Raw genomic sequence first — 20,108 nt, 5'->3', positions numbered from 1 at the left:
CCTGTAGTGCTTCCTGAGGGGCCCCTCCAGAGTTCAGTTGCCAGTTGCAACTATTATGTGACCCTGCTCTGAACCTCAGAATAGTTACACATATGCCACAAAGGTCCTGAATTACAGCTAAGGGAGACAAGCAGGAGCCAGGCTGGAAGTTCAAATCCATTAATCAGCCCCTAATTCATTATTGTCAGTTGGGGCAGGGCAGGTGTTGTAACTAATTTTGCAACAATGAAAGCACTTAGCAAGTGCAAAAGATCACTAATCAGGAAGCACTAAGGAAGCAGGTGCCAGCTAAAAAAATTATTCTGTGACACATTAATCAGCCCCAAATTAATTCAGGTCACTTGAGGCAGGGAAGGTGTGCTTGCGTTGCCATAATAATGTACACTGACTGGACAACCAGAGGGTGCTGTGATGAAACAGAGGGTGGCATTGGTGGGCCAGAGGGTGGCATGAGTAGTCAGAGAGTGGCAGTGGTGACAGAGAGAGGCAGTGATGAAGAAGAGTTTCCTAAACAGGCTGGACACGTAGAAACAACAAGTTCGCGAAACTTGCGACCCGACAGGTAAGTTCGCAATTTGTGACATTGTACAAAACCCTCGCGAACTGGCAGAAACCCGCGCAAACACAAAAAAAAAATTCCGCAAATTCGCGAGAATTCGCGGATTTTGCGGATTGCGAGTTCGCAAATCCGCAAAATTCGCGAACGCGAGATTCGCAACATTCGCCCATGCTTAATTCTGAGTCGATATTAAGGTGGAAATACCCCACCTAAACTAAGTGTGTCTAGTTTGGGTGTTATTTTGTTATATTTTGTCATAGAAGTAAAAAAATAAACTTTGAATTGAAAAGAAAATTGGGATTAAATCATTGAAATCCTAAATGTCTAGCTTTGAATACACATTCATTAATCAAATGGATTTTTTTAGGTCTCGCCTGAGACAGCGCATCAAGACGTTTAGTAAGTGGCTTTTAAAAGTGCCACCAGAGGCTTTTGCTGGCCTACAGCATACGTTCACGAGCTCGTGCACGTGCACAGCTGCCATCTGTGTTTTTATTGCTGTGTAATCAGGCTCCTCTGCTTGCACTACACCCCTCCCTTTTCGCCCTCCCTCTTGGTCAGCTTCATTTGTGTCTTCTAGCTGTGAATCATGCTCTCTACTCGCACTCCCCCTCCCTTCTCCCCCTCCCTCTTCGTCAGTTTCATTTGTGTCTTCTATCACTGTGAATGCTCCTGCTTCCAACAGGCAAACACACCATCAGTCGTCAGTGCACGCATTCAACAGGCACACACACTACCAGCCGTCTGTGCACGCTTCCACCAGGCACACACCAACAGCCGTCAGGGCACGCTTTCACCAGGCACGCACACACCACCAGCCGTCGGTGCACACTTTCACCGGGCACACGCACCACCAGCCATCAGTGTATGCTTTCACCAGGCACACACACCACCAGCCGTCAGTGCACGCTTCCACCAGGCACACACACCACCAGCAATCAGTACAAACTTCCACCAGGCACACACACCACCAGCTGTCAGTGCATGCTTCCACCAGGCACACACACCACCAGTCGACAGAGCATTCTTTCACCGGGCACACAAACCATCAGCTGTCAGTGCACACTTCCACCAGGCACCCACACCACCAGCCGTCAGTGCATGCTTCCACCAGGCACACACACCACCAGCCATCATTGCACACTTCCACCAGGCACACACACCACCAGCCGTCAGTGCACCCTTCCACCAGCCACACACCACCAGCCGTCAGTACACGCTTCCACCAGGCACACACATCCCCAGCCAACAGTGCACACTTCCACCAGGCACACACACACCCAGCCATCAGCCAACAGTGCACACTTCCACCAGGCACACACACACCCAGCCATCAGTGCACGCTTCCACCAGGCACACACACCACTAGCCGTCAGTGCATGCTTTTACTGGGCACACACACAACCAGCTGTCAGTGCACCCTTTCACCGGGCACACACATCACCAGCCGTCAGTGCACACTTTCACCGGGCACACACACCACCAGCCGTCAGTGCACGCTTCCACCAGCCAAACACCACCAGCCTTCAGTACACGCTTCCACCAGGCACACACATCCCCAGCCGTCAGTGCACGCTTCCACCAGGCACACACACCACCAGCACTCAGTGCACGCTTTCACCAGGCACACACACCACTAGCCGTCAGTGCATGCTTTTACCAGGCACACACACAAACAGCTGTCAGTGCACCCGTTCACCGGGCCCAAACATCACCAGCCGTCAGTGCACACTTTCACCGGGCACACACACCACCAGCCGTCAGTGCACCCTTTCACCAGGCACACACACCACCAGCCGTAAGTGCATGCTTTCACCGGGCACACACACCACCAGCCGTCAGTGCACGTTTCCACCAAGCACACACACCACCAGCCATCAGTTCAAGCTTCCACCAGGCACACACAGCACCAGCCGTCAGTGCACCCTTTCACCAGGCACACAAACTACCAGCCGTCACATGTTTCCACCAGGCACACACACCACCAGTCGTCAGTGCACGCTTTCAGCAAGCATACACACCACCAGCCATCAGTGCACCCTTACACCAGGCATACACACCTCCAGCTGCCAGTGCACGCTTCCACCAGGCACACACCACCAGCCGTCGGTGCACACTTCCACCAGGCACACACACCACCAGCTGCCAGTGCACACTTCCACCAGGCACACACATCACCAGTCATCAGTGCACGCTTCCACCAGGCACACACATCACCAGCCGTCAGTGCACACTTTCACCAGGCACACACACCACCAGCCGTCAGTGCATGCTTCCACTGGGCACACACACCACCAGCCATCAGTGCACACATTGAACAGGCACACACACCACCAGCCATCAATGCATGCTTCCACCAGGCACACACACCACCAGCCCTCAGTGCACGCTTTCACCAGGCACACACACCACCAGCCGTCAGTGCACACTTTCACTGGTCACAAACACCACCAACCACCAGTGCACGCTTTCACCGGGCACACACAACACCAGCACTCAGTGCACGCTTTCACCACGCACACACACCACCAGCCGTCAGTGCATGCTTCTACCAGGCACATACACCACCAGCCGTCAGTGCACGCTTCCACCAGGCACACACCCCACCAGCCGTCAGTGCATGCTTTCACCAGGCACGAACACCACCAGCTGTCGGTGCATGCTTCACCAGGCACACACCACCAGCGTTAGTGCAAGCTTTCACAAGGCACACACATGCCACCAGCCATCGATGCACGCTTTCACCGGGCACACACACCACCAGCCGTCAGTGCACACTTTCACCAGTCACACACACTACCAGCTGTTACACACTACCAGCTGTTGGTGCATGCTTCCACCATGAACACACCACCAGCAGTCAGTGCACACTTTCACCAGACACAGACACACCACCAGCCGTCAGTGCGTGCTTTCACTGGGCTTACGCACCACCAGCTGTCAGTGCACGCTTCCACCAGGCACACACACCACCAGCCATCAGTACACACTTCCACTAGGCATACACACCACCAGCCGTTGGTGCACGCTTTCACTGGGCACACACACCACCAGCCGTCGGTGCACGCTTCCACCAGGGACAAACACCACCCGCCGTCGGTGCACGCTTCCACCAGGCACACACAGCACCAGCCGTCAGTGCACCCTTTCACCAGGCACACAAACTACCAGCCGTCACATGTTTCCACCAGGCACACACACCACCAGCCGTCAGTGCTAAGCATGGGTGAATTTTGCGAATCTGGTGTTCGCGAATTTTGCGAATTTGTGAACTCGCAATCCGCAAAATCCGCGAATTCTTGAAATTTACGGATTTTTTTTTGTGTTCGCAAGGGTTTCTGCCAGTTCGCGAGGATTTTGTACCAGTTCGCGATTGCGAACTTACTTGTCGGCACGCAACGGTCGCGACTATGTTGTTTCTACGTCTTGTTCATCATCACAGGTTCACAGCACGCTCTGTTTCAAAACTGCCACCCTCTGTTTCACCCATGCCACCCTCTGGTACATCAATGCCACCCTCTGGTTCATCATCATCACTGTAGATTATGGGGGGAAAAAGCAAGCACACCTGCCCTGCTTCAACTGACATGAATTAATTTGGGGTTGATTTATTAATGTGTCACTGTTTTAAAATTCCAGTCTGCACCTGCTTCCTTATCTGTAATTTGCTTTCTGTTGCAGTGCAATTTTTTTTCCAGGACCTTTGTGGCCTACTTGTAGCTATTCTATGATCCGGCTGTGAGGGTCAGAGCAGGGTCATACAATTGTTGCAACTAGCAACTGTACTCTGGAGGGGCTCCAGTCAGGAAGCACTACAGGGAATGGTTACTAATGATGAATTTGAACTTTTGCACCTGCTGCTGAGTGCTTTCAGTGCAGCAAAACGAGTTTTTCTGCAGAACAGCAAATGTAATGCCCCAAACAAACTTACTTGTGAAAGTTTATTTCTAATCCAAAAGTGATCCAAAGAAAGTCAAACGGCCTCAAATCCAAAAAAGGGCAGGCAAATGTCAACCTGAGGAGTTATTCTGATAAAAACCATCATTTTCAGAAAGGTCTATGATGCTTGCTAGTGGATCTCTTGTGCAGAATTGCAAATTTTGTAATTTCGCGAGTGCAAGATTGTTGCTGCCCGCCGCACCTACATGTTCGCAATTGCGAACTTACACCGCACGCCGCAAAATTGTATCACCAAGAAAAAAAAATCCGCTGCGTGCGAATTTGCGGATTTTTGGTAAATTCCCAAGCGTTGGTGGATTGCGAATTTACCGAAAATCCGCAAAATCCGCGAGCGTAATGGATTTACTGCCCATGCTTAGTCAGTGCACACTTTCAGCTGACATACACACCACCAGCCGTCAGTGCACCCTTCCACCAGGCATACACATCTCCAGCTGCCAGTGCACGCTTCCACCAGGCACACACCACCAGCCGTCAGTGCACACTTCCACCAGGCACACACACCACCAGCCATAAGTGCATGCTTTCACTGGGCACACACACCACCAGCCATCAGTGCACGTTTCCACCAAGCACACACACCACCAGCCATCAGTGCAAGCTTCCACCAGGCACACACAGCACCAGCCGTCAGTGCACCCTTTCACCAGGCACACAAACTACCAGCCGTCACATGTTTCCACCAGGCACACACACCACCAGCCGTCAGTGCACGCTTTCAGCAGGCATACACACCACCAGCCGTCAGTGCACTCTTCCACCTGGCATACACACCTCCAGCTGCCAGTGCATGCTTCCACCAGGCACACACCACCAGCCGTCAGTGCACACTTCCACCAGGCACACACACCACCAGCTGTCAGTGCACACTTCCACCAGGCACACACATCACCAGTCATCAGTGCACGCTTCCACCAGGCACACACACCACCAGCCGTCAGTGCACGCTTTCACCAGGCACACACACCACCAGCGGTCAGTGCATGCTTCCACTGGGCACACACACCACCAGCCACCAGTGCACGCTTTCACCGGGCACACACACCACCAGCACTCAGTGCACGCTTTCACCAGGCACACACACCACCAGCCGTCAGTGCATGCTTCTACCAGGCACATACACCACCAGCCGTCAGTGCACGCTTCCACCAGGCACACACCCCACCAGCCGTCAGTGCATGCTTTCACCAGGCACGAACACCACCAGCGTTAGTGCAAGCTTTCACAAGGCACACACACACCACCAGCCGTCAGTGCACGCTTTCACCGGGCACACACACCACCAGCCATCAGTGCACTCTTTCACTGGGCACACACACCACCAGCCGTCAGTGCACACTTTCACCAGGCACACACACTACTAGCTGTTGCACACTACCAGCCGTTGGTGCATGCTTCTAAAACGCACACACCACCAGCAGTCAGTGCACGCTTTCACCAGGCACACACACACCACCAGCTGTCAGTGCACGCTTCCACCAGGCACACACACCACCAGCCATCAGTACACACTTCAACCATGCATACACACCACCAGCCGTTGGTGCACGCTTTCACTGGGCACACACACCACCAGCCGTCGGTGCACGCTTCCACCAGGGACAAACACCACCCACCGTTGGTGCACGCTTCCACCAGGCATACACACCACCAGCCGTCGGTGCATATTTTCACCAGGCACACACACCACCAGCCGTCGTTGCACGCTTTCACCAGGCACACACCCCACCAACAATCTGTGCACGCTTCCACTAGGCACACACACCACCAGCCATCAGTGAACGCTTTCACAAGGCACACACACCACCAGTCATCAGTGCATGCTTTCACCGGGCACACACACCATCAGCCATCGGTGCACGCTTCCACGAGGGACAGCCACCACCCGCCGTCGGTGCATGCTTCCACCAGGCACACACACCACCAGCCATCAGTGAACGCTTTCACCGGGCACACACATTGCCAGCCGTCAGTACACGCTTCCACCAAGCACACACACCACCAGCCGTCAGTGCACACTTTCACCAGGGACACACACTACCAGCCGTCACTTGCTTCCACCAGGCAAACAGACCGCCAGCCGTCAGTGCACACTTTCACCAGGCATACACACCACCAGCCGTCATTGCACGCTTTCACTAGGCATACACACCACCAGCTGCCAGTGCACGCTTCCACTAGGCACACACCACCAGCCATCAGTGCACGCTTCCACCAGGCACACACACCACCAGCCGTCAGTGCATGCTTCCAATGGGCACACACTCCACCAGCCGTCGGTGTATGCTTCCACCAGGGACAGACACCACCAGTCATCGGTGCACGCTTCCACCAGGCACACACACCACCAGCCTCCGGGGCATGCTTTCGCCAGGCACACACAACACCAGCCGTCGGTATACGCTTGAACCAGGCACCCACACCACCAGCCGTCAGTGCACGATTTCACCGGGCATACACACCACCAGCTGTCAGTGCACGCTTCCACCAGGCATACACACCATCAGTTGCCACTGCATGCTTCCACCAGGCACACACCACCAGCCATCAGTGCACGCTTCCACCAGGCACACACACCACCAGCCGTCAGTGCACGCTTCCACCAGGCACACACACCACCAGTCGTCAGTGCATGTTTCAACCAGGCACACACACCACCAGCAATCAGTGCACGCTTTCAACAGGCACACACACCACCAGCTATCGGTGCATGCTTTCAACAGGCACACACACCACCAGCCGTCAGTGCGCATGTTCACCAGGCACACACACCACCAGCCATCATTGCACGCTTCCACCAGGCACACACACCACCAGCCGTCAGTGCACGCTTTCACCAAGCACACACACCACCAGCAATCAGTGCACACTTTCACTGGGCACATACACCACCAGCCGTCAGTGCACGCTTCCACCAGACTGTTAGAACCGGGACCCTGGCCGGCCAAGACTCGCGTCGAGGTCAGTCAGGGATCACCACTTCCAAGAGTCAGGGCAAGGGAGTCACACGCCAAGGCAACCCCCACTCGCCCTCTAGGTAACGTGGCGCGAGCAGTCAAGGCTAAACTTGGAGGCGATGTAAGTTAAGTATTTGTGCACGCACCCCAGCAACAACAACCAAAGGCCCACCACAAAGGAAAACTCCACACAAGGTTATATGAAAATAGCCTTTGTATTATAATAAATATACATCAGATAAAACACACATCTTGTTACACTGTGCCAACAGGCACGGGCGGAATTTACAAGGGATATTTGTACAGGACAGGGCCACTTGAACCACTGTCAAGGGTATCAACACTTTTAGCAGCAATACTTTCAGTAATAAAGCAATACCTTCAGTAATAAAGCAATACTTTCAGTAATAGCACTTTAGCAATACCTTCAGTAATAAAGCAATACTTTCACTAATAGCACTTTAGCAATACCTTCAGTAATAAAGCAATATAAAAGTAGAGCATACAACCAGTAATCACTGGTAACAGGGCCTCTCTAGCACCACCTGTACTAGGGAGAAAAACTACCACCTACACGTCACACTACCTGTAGGGGTGTAAAAGCAAAACACATGATGCCGTAACATTCAGAGGTGTAAAGGCACATGACGCATAAACAATACATTCAGAGGTGCAGAATCAATAACAAGTGCGCCAAACTCACAAGTCACCACCTGTGACTGTCCCGGTGTCCCAATGTCAGGGCCTAAACGTGGCAGTTGCCCACAAAGTGCTGGGCAACTGGAGCAGGGAAAGTTAGCGCAAAGTTGGAGCCTCTCTGGGCTCATAGAACCACCACTGTGGCACTGGTGAGCCTCTCTCAGGCTCTCTTACACCAGTAAGGGGGGGGGGCTGCTGAGCCTCTCAGGGCTCCAGCAACAAAAGGGTGCAGCCTCGCTGGGCTGGGGGGTCCCTCGCTCTGGGGACCCGGATCACAGACAAATGCCCCTCAAGAGCCTCGCAGGCTCACGGACGAAATGCCCCTCAGAGCCTCTCTGGGCTCGTCAAACAAGAAATGCGCCGGTCGTTGGAGCCTCTCTTAGGCTCGGGTTGGAGTCCCCCTCTTGGGGACTCGGGTCGCTCAACAATGCCCCCTAAGAGCCTCTCTGGCTCTTAATCACTACAGGCGCGAGGTCGCGCTACAGAGAGGGGGCGGGGCGGACACCGGCAATGTGTCCCGACGCTCCCCCCCTCCTCTGCAGGCACCTGCACTCACCGGGTTCGCGCTGGGCTCTCCAGCGACGGCGGGTCTCTCCCGCTGGTCCCGGGGCTCTCCTCTCCACTCGGGGAGCCTCGGCAGGCTGCTTCTCGGCTCTGCAGTGGGGGCGGGACTTCCGGGTTGACTCTCCCGGGCCGCGCGGTGATTGGACGGCCGTCTCTCCACTTCCGGGTCGCCGCGGGCAGCGCGGCGGCTCGCTTCTAGGCAGGCAGGCGGCTTCCCAGATGATCCGAGGAGTGGGCTCCCTCGTAGATCAATAAAACCGGGTAAAATAAAGTGGCAAGGAGCGGGGTGGCACCCGCGCCGCCAAAACAAATATAAAGCGAGGTAGGCACTCGCTAGGCACCGCGATTTCGGGCTGATGCCGGGTGGGCACCGGCTGGCTCTCAAAGCGCTAGCAGCGCTAGCGGCGCTAGCCTCTAAGAAAAGGCGCTCCCCAGCGCCACCGGGCCAAATGCAGCGCTCTCAAGCGCTAGACAAGGAATTCCAGCGCTCCCAGCGCTGAAGGGCAGAGAGCAGCGCTCTCAGGCAAGAAGTCCTCAGTGCTCCCCAGCACTGGAGGACAGGACAGGGCTCCAGCCGGGCTGGAGGCAGGCAGGGGGGGCAAGGCTGGGCCAGAGCCAGAGCCAGCACACTGGGTCTCCAGGCAGGGAGACTCCCCAAGTGGCGGTCCTTCTGGCCCCAGCAGCAGCAAAAGCCCCCTCTGGCAGGATTCCAAAGTAGAACATTTTCAGTGGGGACACAGCCCCTTTTTATACAGTAAATCCTTTGTTACAATGTGCAGGGTGGGGGGAAAACCAGTCGCAGCTGGTTCTGGAGCACTCTTGATGGCCCAACCACCCATTTCATTCACTGGGGAGGCTAGGGTCATTAGACACACCACAGGGGGGCGGAGCCAGCATTGTGTGGGGAAAACCCAGCCCATCCAGGACACAGGTACACTCCTCCCACACATCACTCATGCTAATCTCCCACTCACCACCGGGCAGACCCATCCAGACTTCCTGGAGCCTGGCATGCCAGCCAGCTCCAGCCAATCACGCTCCAGCACCCTCACTGCACACATATCTCAATGTCCAGAAGTAGCACTTCCCAACTAGACACACACATGCCGCAGACACCATCTCGCAGCATTCACTCTCACGAGTTTAAGCATACCAAACTCGAGCCTGCACTCCCCACGCATCAGGAACTACCAGGGACACACACATTCCCCATGCATTCCTATGGGAGGGCAGGCCAGCCATACTACACGCACGCACTTTCACTCTGGGACTCAGGGGAAAGTGCGCAGGGACCCTAAAATCACTGACACAGGGTCACAAATAAGGCAAAAAGTCTAGGGGTGAACCTGCCCTGCGGGCCAAGCCCAACACAACCCCCTTCCAGCCAAAACGCAGGGGAGAACAATCACCACCGTGATGGACTTCCCTGCTTGGGGCGATAGAACACGGACGCAGGCCCGCCACTGCCGGGACACTCTCCTGTTCTATGCCACGGTGAACCCCTAGGGTTCCTTCTGAAGCTACTGTAAGGACCAACTGGGCTACCCCACTGGTACTCCTCAGCTGTCCGCGGCCAGGACCAGGCCCTGGGCCACCCAGGTGCCACGGTCCTTGCCAATTCGCAGAGCGGGGGGTAGTAACCCCTGGCACATAGTGTCCATTCTCCACTCTCCCTGTCTGCAAGACAGGACTAGACTGCCACTGGTTCACCAGCCTTTGGTCTACAACCTCAGGCGGACCAGGAGTCTCAGGGAAGGCTCTCCTCCCCTTACCTCTTCTTCTAGGGTTCCTCCTCCTCCTCGTGCGAGGGGGACACCCAGAACGCCATTCCAACCTAGGGTTTAACCCCTCAGGTTGCACCGGGGTCAGAGGTGGGCTTTCCCACCCTCTGCACCCCCTTCCAGAGGTCTGCCCTCTCCCAACTGGAGAAGTTCCTCTGGAAGAACCGGTCAGGACACTGGTTACCGTCGTCCTACCCTTCAGGTCAGGCAGAATCTGAACCTGGCCTCCCAACCTCCGGTCTAAAACCTTTGGTGGAATAATTGCCTGGCACTCCAGGACTTCTGGGGACTCACATGCAATCCCCCTGAGGCTGACACATGACCCATGTGTCGTGTGACGGTCTGTCTGGCGCAGATCTCCCGCCTCCTGTCCACCTGACAGTGCGCAAAGATCCCCCAGACCAGAAGTGGCGCCACCCGGGTCCACCCAAGAAGATCTAGCCCCACTGGCTAGTCTCTGGTCCACTGGTGCATCCACTGGGAAACTCATCCCCCAATCACTCCTCGCTTCGGACTTCTGTGCCCTCCCAACTGGAGCGACACTGCCGGACACTGGAACCCCTGGAGTTCTGGTTACAGACACTCCAGGTTCCCTAGACACTAGGAGATCCTCCTCAAGTGTACTAACAGGGCAGCCTAGGTCCCCAACCTGGTGTTCCCTCAAGAAACCACCCAAGTTCTGAGACAGGGCTTCGGGCCTCTGGGTGCTCTCAGCCACCCCCTGACTCCTGCTCCACTGAGCCAGGCAGTCAGCCCCTTCACCCTTCTCACTATACTGGGACCTAGCTGGGCTACACTGAGCCTCTTCCACCACGCTGGGCTGGAAGCTCCCTGTACCACTACTGTTGGACTCGCTCACCAATGACTCTACAGAACCTCTGGCCCTCTCCCAGCGGTCTGCTTCCACTGCAAGCTCCCATGGTTCAGACAATCCACACCCCAACAGGTGTTGCCGCAACCCGGGGGAACAACAACTGAGCAACTGCTCTCTGAGAAACATATCGAACAATATGTCCCAATCACATTTCGTGGGCTCCTGTACCCAATCACACAGGGCTTCACAACAGTCCTCCTCAAATTCCACCCAAGACTGGTGAGGCAGCTTCCTACTGCCCCGCTGAATTTCAACCTTAACTCCTCCTCTGGGGAAACAGGTACCATACTCTGGGAACTGGGAGTGGGACTGTCAACACCAACACTTAAAAAGCTGCCACCACTGGACTCCACCCTCCCTGGGGGATCCAGAAAATTATGACTGCGGTCAGGGGATAACCTACACTCTAGGGCTATCTTCTCCTTGGCCAAGGCCCTCTCAGCCTCGGCAATCCGCTCATTCACACCCAGCTGCGCCATCCTCCAGGCATGCTCTAACCTGAGCTTCTCCATGGCCAGCTGGTGTTCCCTCTCTTCTCTCCTATCCATCCACTCCTCTGGGGACAGGGAAAGGGATGGGGTGCTACATCTGACACTGGACCCAGCAAGGGACTCCCTATCTAGGGGGTACTCGCTCTCTGCTGGCGCCCATCCACTGTCAAACTCACTCTCCACATCAGACTCTTCCGGGCTCTCCTCAGACCCACCACCCTCATGGTGTGCGGTCCGGGCCCTCTCCCTCTCACTGTGCTCACGCTCCCAGTCATTCTTCTGCCACAGGATCATGTTATCCCTAAGCTTGGACTGGGTGTCTGACTCACTCACTGGGATGTCTCTCTCCTTACATAACCGTACCAACTCATGCACGCTGTACTTAAACAGGCTACACAGGTTAAAAGGAGATTCCATCTTGACAGGATGCTCACAGACACGTGCAACACAAGGGACCTAGCAATCTGAAGTAAAAGTACACAATTCCAAAACTTCCACTCTCCTTACAAAAAGAACTCACTCATGCGTCCAGGGAAACACACCATTCATCCACACACACCCTCCCCTCGGATCGGTAAGGCAGTTTCTACCACCCCTGACTTCTCAACCTGACCACATGTGACACAGGTACCAACTCTGGAAGCAGGGCGGGGGACAAATGTACTGAACACAATTATCAAATGACACTCTTCAGGAGAAGCAATAATGGAACTTCACCAAAAACACAATAATCCCCAAAAATGTGGTCATCTAAAATGCAGAGCTTTGTAGTGGCCAGTTGCCACTGTGGTACAACGCAAACACAAATCCTTATCCTCACCGCTTGCCGCCAATGTTAGAACCGGGACCCTGGCCGGCCAAGACTCGCGTCGAGGTCAGTCAGGGATCACCACTTCCAAGAGTCAGGGCAAGGGAGTCACACGCCAAGGCAACCCCCACTCGCCCTCTAGGTAACGTGGCGCGAGCAGTCAAGGCTAAACTTGGAGGCGATGTAAGTTAAGTATTTGCGCACGCACCCCAGCAACAACAACCAAAGGCCCACCACAAAGGAAAACTCCACACAAGGTTATATGAAAATAGCCTTTGTATTATAATAAATATACATCAGATAAAACACACATCTTGTTACACTGTGCCAACAGGCACGGGCGGAATTTACAAGGGATATTTGTACAGGACAGGGCCACTTGAACCACTGTCAAGGGTATCAACACTTTTAGCAGTAATACTTTCAGTAATAAAGCAATACCTTCAGTAATAAAGCAATACTTTCAGTAATAGCACTTTAGCAATACCTTCAGTAATAAAGCAATACTTTCAGTAATAGCACTTTAGCAATACCTTCAGTAATAAAGCAATATAAAAGTAGAGCATACAACCAGTAATCACTGGTAACAGGGCCTCTCTAGCACCACCTGTACTAGGGAGAAAAACAACCACCTACACGTCACACTACCTGTAGGGGTGTAAAAGCAAAACACATGATGCCGTAACATTCAGAGGTGTAAAGGCACATGACGCATAAACAATACATTCAGAGGTGCAGAATCAATAACAATTGCGCCAAACTCACAAGTCACCACCTGTGACTGTTCCGGTGTCCCAATGTCAGGGCCTAAACGTGGCAGTTGCCCACAAAGTGCTGGGCAACTGGAGCAGGGAAAGTTAGCGCAAAGTTGGAGCCTCTCTGGGCTCAAAGAACCACCACTGTGGCACTGGTGAGCCTCTCTCAGGCTCTCTTACACCAGTAAGGGGGGGGGGGCTGCTGAGACTCTCAGGGCTCCAGCAACAAAAGGGTGCAGCCTCGCTGGGCTGGGGGGTCCCTCGCTCTGGGGACCCGGATCACAGACAAATGCCCCTCAAGAGCCTCGCAGGCTCACGGACGAAATGCCCCTCAGAGCCTCTCTGGGCTCGTCAAACAAGAAATGCGCCGGTCGTTGGAGCCTCTCTTAGGCTCGGGTTGGAGTCCCCCTCTTGGGGACTCGGGTCGCTCAACAATGCCCCCTAAGAGCCTCTCTGGCTCTTAATCACTACAGGCGCGAGGTCGCGCTACAGAGAGGGGGCGGGGCGGACACCGGCAATGTGTCCCGACGCTCCCCCCCTCCTCTGCAGGCCCTTGCACTCACCGGGTTCGCGCTGGGCTCTCCAGCGACGGCGGGTCTCTCCCGCTGGTCCCGGGGCTCTCCTCTCCACTCAGGGAGCCTCGGCAGGCTGCTTCTCGGCTCTGCAGCGGGGGCGGGACTTCCGGGTTGACTCTCCCGGGCCGCGCGGTGATTGGACGGCCGTCTCTCCACTTCCGGGTCGCCGCGGGCAGCGCGGCGGCTCGCTTCTAGGCAGGCAGGCGGCTTCCCAGATGATCCGAGGAGTGGGCTCCCTCGTAGATCAATAAAACCGGGCAAAATAAAGCGGCAAGGAGCGGGGTGGCACCCGCGCCGCCAAAACAAATATAAAGCGAGGTAGGCACTCGCTAGGCACCGCGATTTCGGGCTGATGCCGGGTGGGCACCGGCTGGCTCTCAAAGCGCTAGCAGCGCTAGCAGCGCTAGCCTCTAAGAAAAGGCGCTCCCCAGCGCCACCGGGCCAAATGCAGCGCTCTCAAGCGCTAGACAAGGAATTCCAGCGCTCCCAGCGCTGAAGGGCAGAGAGCAGCGCTCTCAGGCAAGAAGTCCTCAGTGCTCCCCAGCACTGGAGGACAGGACAGGGCTCCAGCCGGGCTGGAGGCAGGCAGGGGGGGCAAGGCTGGGCCAGAGCCAGCACACTGGGTCTCCAGGCAGGGAGACTCCCCAAGTGGCGGTCCTTCTGGCCCCAGCAGCAGCAAAAGCCCCCTCTGGCAGGATTCCAAAGTAGAACATTTTCAGTGGGGACACAGCCCCTTTTTATACAGTAAATCCTTTGTTACAATGTGCAGGGTGGGGGGAAAACCAGTCGCAGCTGGTTCTGGAGCACTCTTGATGGCCCAACCACCCATTTCATTCACTGGGGAGGCTAGGGTCATTAGACACACCACAGAGGGGCGGAGCCAGCATTGTGTGGGGAAAACCCAGCCCATCCAGGACACAGGTACACTCCTCCCACACATCACTCATGCTAATCTCCCACTCACCACCGGGCAGACCCATCCAGACTTCCTGGAGCCTGGCATGCCAGCCAGCTCCAGCCAATCACGCTCCAGCACCCTCACTGCACACATATCTCAATGTCCAGAAGTAGCACTTCCCAACTAGACACACACATGCCGCAGACACCATCTTGCAGCATTCACTCTCACGAGTTTAAGCATACCAAACTCGAGCCTGCACTCCCCACGCATCAGGAACTACCAGGGACACACACATTCCCCATGCATTCCTATGGGAGGGCAGGCCAGCCATACTACACGCACGCACTTTCACTCTGGGACTCAGGGGAAAGTGCGCAGGGACCCTAAAATCACTGACACAGGGTCACAAATAAGGCAAAAAGTCTAGGGGTGAACCTGCCCTGCGGGCCAAGTCCAACACAGACACACACACCACCAGCCGTCAGTGCATGCTTTCACGAGGCACGATCAATACCAGATGTCAGTGCATGCTTCACCAGGCACACACCACCAGCGTTAGTGCAAGCTTTCACAAGGCACACACACACCACCGGACATCGGTGCACGCTTTCACCGGGCACACACACCACCAGCCATCAGTGCACTCTTTCACTGGACACACACACCACCAGCCGTCAGTGCACGCTTTCACCAGGCAAACACACTACCAGCTGTTACACACTACCAGCCGTTGGTGCATGCTTTCACCAGGCACACACCAACAGCAGTCAGTGCACACTTTCACCAGACACAGACACACCACCAGCCGTCAGTGCATGCTTTCACTGGGCACACGCACCACCAGCTGTCAGTGCACGCTTTCACCAGGCACACACACCACCAGCCCTCAGTGCACGCTTCCACCAGGCACACACACCACCAGCCCTCAGTGCACGCTTTCACCAGGCACACACAGCACCAGCCATTAGTACAAACTTCCACCAGGCATACACACCACCAGGCTTCGGTGCACGCTTTCACTGGGCACACACGCCACCAGCCGTTTGTGCACGCTTCCACCAGGGACAAACACCACCCGCCGTCAGTGCACGCTTCCACCAGGCATACACACCACCAGCTGTCGGTGCATGCTTTCACCAGGCACACACACCACCAGCCGTCGGTGCACGCTTTCACCAGGCACACACCCCACCAACCATCGGTGCACGCTTCCACTAGGCACACACACCACCAGCCATCAGTGAACGCTTTCACCAGGCACACACACCACCAGTCGTCAGTGCATGCTTTCACCGGGCGCACACACCATCAGCCATCAGTGCATGCTTCCACCAGGGACAGCCACCACCCGCCGTTGGTGCACGCTTCCACCAGGCACACACACCACCATCCATCAGTGAACTCTTTAACTGGGCACACACATTGTCAGCCGTCAGTACACGCTTCCACCAAGCACACACACCACCAGCCATCAGTGCACGCTTCCACCAGGCACACACAGCACCAGCCGTCAGTACACACTTTCACCAGGCACACACACTACCAGCCGTCACATGCTTCCACCAGGCACACAGACCACCAGCCGTCAGTGCACGCATTCACCAGGCATACACACCGCCAGCCAACAGTGCACGCTTTCACCAGGCATACACACCACCAGCTGCCAGTGCACGCTTCCACCAGGCACACACCACCAGCCGTCAGTGCATGCTTGCACCAGGGACACACACCACCAGCCGTCAGTGCATGCTTCCACCGGGCACACACACCACCAGCCGTCGGTGCACGCTTCCACCAGGGACAGACACCACCAGTCATTGGTGCACGCTTCCAGCAGGCACACACACCACCAGCCTCCGGGGCATGCTTTCACCAGGCACACACACCACCAGTCGTTGGTGCACGCTTCCACCAGGCACACACACCACCAGCCATCAGTGCATGATTTCATAGGGCATACACACCACCAGCTGTCAGTGCACGCTTCCACCAGGCATACACACCATCAGTTGCCACTGCATGCTTCCACCAGGCACACACCACCAGCCATCAGTGCACGCTTCCACTAGGCACACACACCACCAGCCGTCAGTGCACGCTTCCACCAGGCACACACAGCACCAGCCATCAGTGCACACTTTCACCAGGGACACACACTACCAGCCGTCACATGCTTCCACCAGGCAAACAAACCGCCAGCCGTTAGTGCACGCTTCCACCAGGCATACACACCACCAGCTGCCAGTGCACGCTTCCACTAGGCACACACCACCAGCCATCAGTGCACGCTTCCACTAGGCACACACCACCAGCCATCAGTGCACGCTTCCACCAGACACACACCACCAGCCGTCAGTGCATGTTTCCACTGGGCACACACTCCACCAGCCGTCGGTGCTTGCTTCCACCAGGCACACACACCACCAGCCGTCGGTGCACGCTTCCACCAGGCACACACACCACCAGCCGTCAGTGCACGCTTTCACCAAACACACACACCACCAGCCATCAGTGCATGCTTTCACGAGGCACAATCAACACCAGATGTCGGTGCATGCTTCACCAGGCACACACCACCAGTGTTAGTCCAAGCTTTCACAAGGCACACACACGCCACCAGACATCGGTGCACGCTTTCACCGGGCACACACACCACCAGCCATCAGTGCACTCTTTCACTGGTCACACACACCACCAGCCGTCAGTGCACACTTTCACCAGGCAAACACACTACCAGCTGTTACACACTACCAGCCGTTGGTGCATGCTTCCACCAGGCACACACCACCAGCAGTCAGTGCACACTTTCACCAGACACAGACACACCACCAGCCGTCAGTGCATGCTTTCACTGGGCACACGCACCACCAGCTGTCAGTGCACGCTTTCACCAGGCACACACACCACCAGCCCTCAGTGGACGCTTCCACCAGGCACACACACCACCAGCCATCAGTACACACTTCCACCAGGCATACACACCAACAGCCTTCGGTGCAAGCTTTCACCGGGCACACACGCCACCAGTCGTTGGTGCACACTTCCACCAGGGACAAACACCACCCGCCGTCAGTGCACGCTTCCACCAGGCATACACACCACCAGCCGTCAGTGCATGCTTTCACCAGGCACACACACCACCAGCCGTCGGTGCACGCTTCCACTAGGCACACACACCACCAGCCATCAGTGAACGCTTTCACCAGGCACACACACCACCAGTCGTCAGTGCATGCTTTCACCGGGTGCACACACCATCAGCCATCAGTGCATGCTTCCACCATGGACAGCCACCACCCGCCGTCCGTGCATGCTTCCACCAGGCACACACACCACCATCCATCAGTGAACGCTTTAACCGGGCACACACATTGCCAGCCGTCAGTACACGCTTCCACCAAGCAAACACACCACAAGCCATCAGTGCACGCTTCCACCAGGCACACACAGCACCAGCCGTCAGTACACACTTCCACCAGGCACACACCACCAGCCATCAGTGCATGCTTGCACCAGGCACACACACCACCAGTTGTCAGTGCATGCTTCCACCGGGCACACACACCACCAGCCGTCGGTGCTCGCTTCCACCAGGGACAGACACCACCAGTCATTGGTGCACGCTTCCTCCAGGCACACACACCACCAGCCTCCGGGGCATGCTTTCACCAGGCACACACACCACCAGTCGTTGGTGCACGCTTCCACCAGGCACACGCACCACCAGCCATCAGTGCATGATTTCACCGGGCATACACACCACCCGCCGTCGGTGCACGCTTCCACCAGGCACACACAGCACCAGCCGTCAGTGCACCCTTTCACCAGGCACACAAACTACCAGCTGTCACATGTTTCCACCAGGCACACACACCACCAGCCGTCAGTGCTAAGCATGGGTGAATTTTGCGAATCTGGTGTTCGCGAATTTTGCGAATTTGTGAACTCGCAATCCGCAAAATCCGCGAATTCTTGCAATTTACGGATTTTTTTTGTGTTCGCAAGGGTTTCTGCCAGTTCGCGAGGATTTTGTACCAGTTCGCGATTGCGAACTTACTTGTCGGCACGCAACGGTCGCGACTATGTTGTTTCTACGTCTTGTTCATCATCACAGGTTCACAGCACGCTCTGTTTCAAAACTGCCACCCTCTGTTTCACCCATGCCACCCTCTGGTACATCAATGCCACCCTCTGGTTCATCATCATCACTGTAGATTATGGGGGGAAAAAGCAAGCACACCTGCCCTGCTTCAACTGACATGAATTAATTTGGGGTTGATTTATTAATGTGTCACTGTTTTAAAATTCCAGTCTGCACCTGCTTCCTTATCTGTAATTTGCTTTCTGTTGCAGTGCAATTTTTTTTCCAGGACCTTTGTGGCCTACTTGTAGCTATTCTATGATCCGGCTGTGAGGGTCAGAGCAGGGTCATACAATTGTTGCAACTAGCAACTGTACTCTGGAGGGGCTCCAGTCAGGAAGCACTACAGGGAATGGTTACTAATGATGAATTTGAACTTTTGCACCTGCTGCTGAGTGCTTTCAGTGCAGCAAAACTAGTTTTTCTGCAGAACAGCAAATGTAATGCCCCAAACAAACTTACTTGTGAAAGTTTATTTCTAATCCAAAAGTGATCCAAAGAAAGTCAAACGGCCTCAAATCCAAAAAAGGGCAGGCAAATGTCAACCTGAGGAGTTATTCTGATAAAAACCATCATTTTCAGAAAGGTCTATGATGCTTGCTAGTGGATCTCTTGTGCAGAATTGCAAATTTTGTAATTTCGCGAGTGCAAGATTGTTGCTGCCCGCCGCACCTACATGTTCGCAATTGCGAACTTACACCGCACGCCGCAAAATTGTATCACCAAGAAAAAAAAATCCGCTGCGTGCGAATTTGCGGATTTTTGGTAAATTCGCAAGCGTTGGTGGATTGCGAATTTACCGAAAATCCGCAAAATCCGCGAGCGTAATGGATTTACTGCCCATGCTTAGTCAGTGCACACTTTCAGCTGACATACACACCGCCAGCCGTCAGTGCACCCTTCCACCAGGCATATACATCTCCAGCTGCCAGTGCACGCTTCCACCAGGCACAACCACCAGCCGTCAGTGCACACTTCCACCAGGCACACACACCACCAGCCATAAGTGCATGCTTTCACTGGGCACACACACCACCAGCCGT

Source organism: Lissotriton vulgaris, chromosome 2_1 (assembly GCF_964263255.1).
Source record: "Lissotriton vulgaris chromosome 2_1, aLisVul1.2, whole genome shotgun sequence".
In the NCBI taxonomy this organism is placed as follows: Eukaryota; Metazoa; Chordata; class Amphibia; order Caudata; family Salamandridae; genus Lissotriton; species Lissotriton vulgaris.
The sequence above is the reverse complement of the archived record's forward strand: the minus strand, read 5'-3'. Positions refer to the sequence as shown.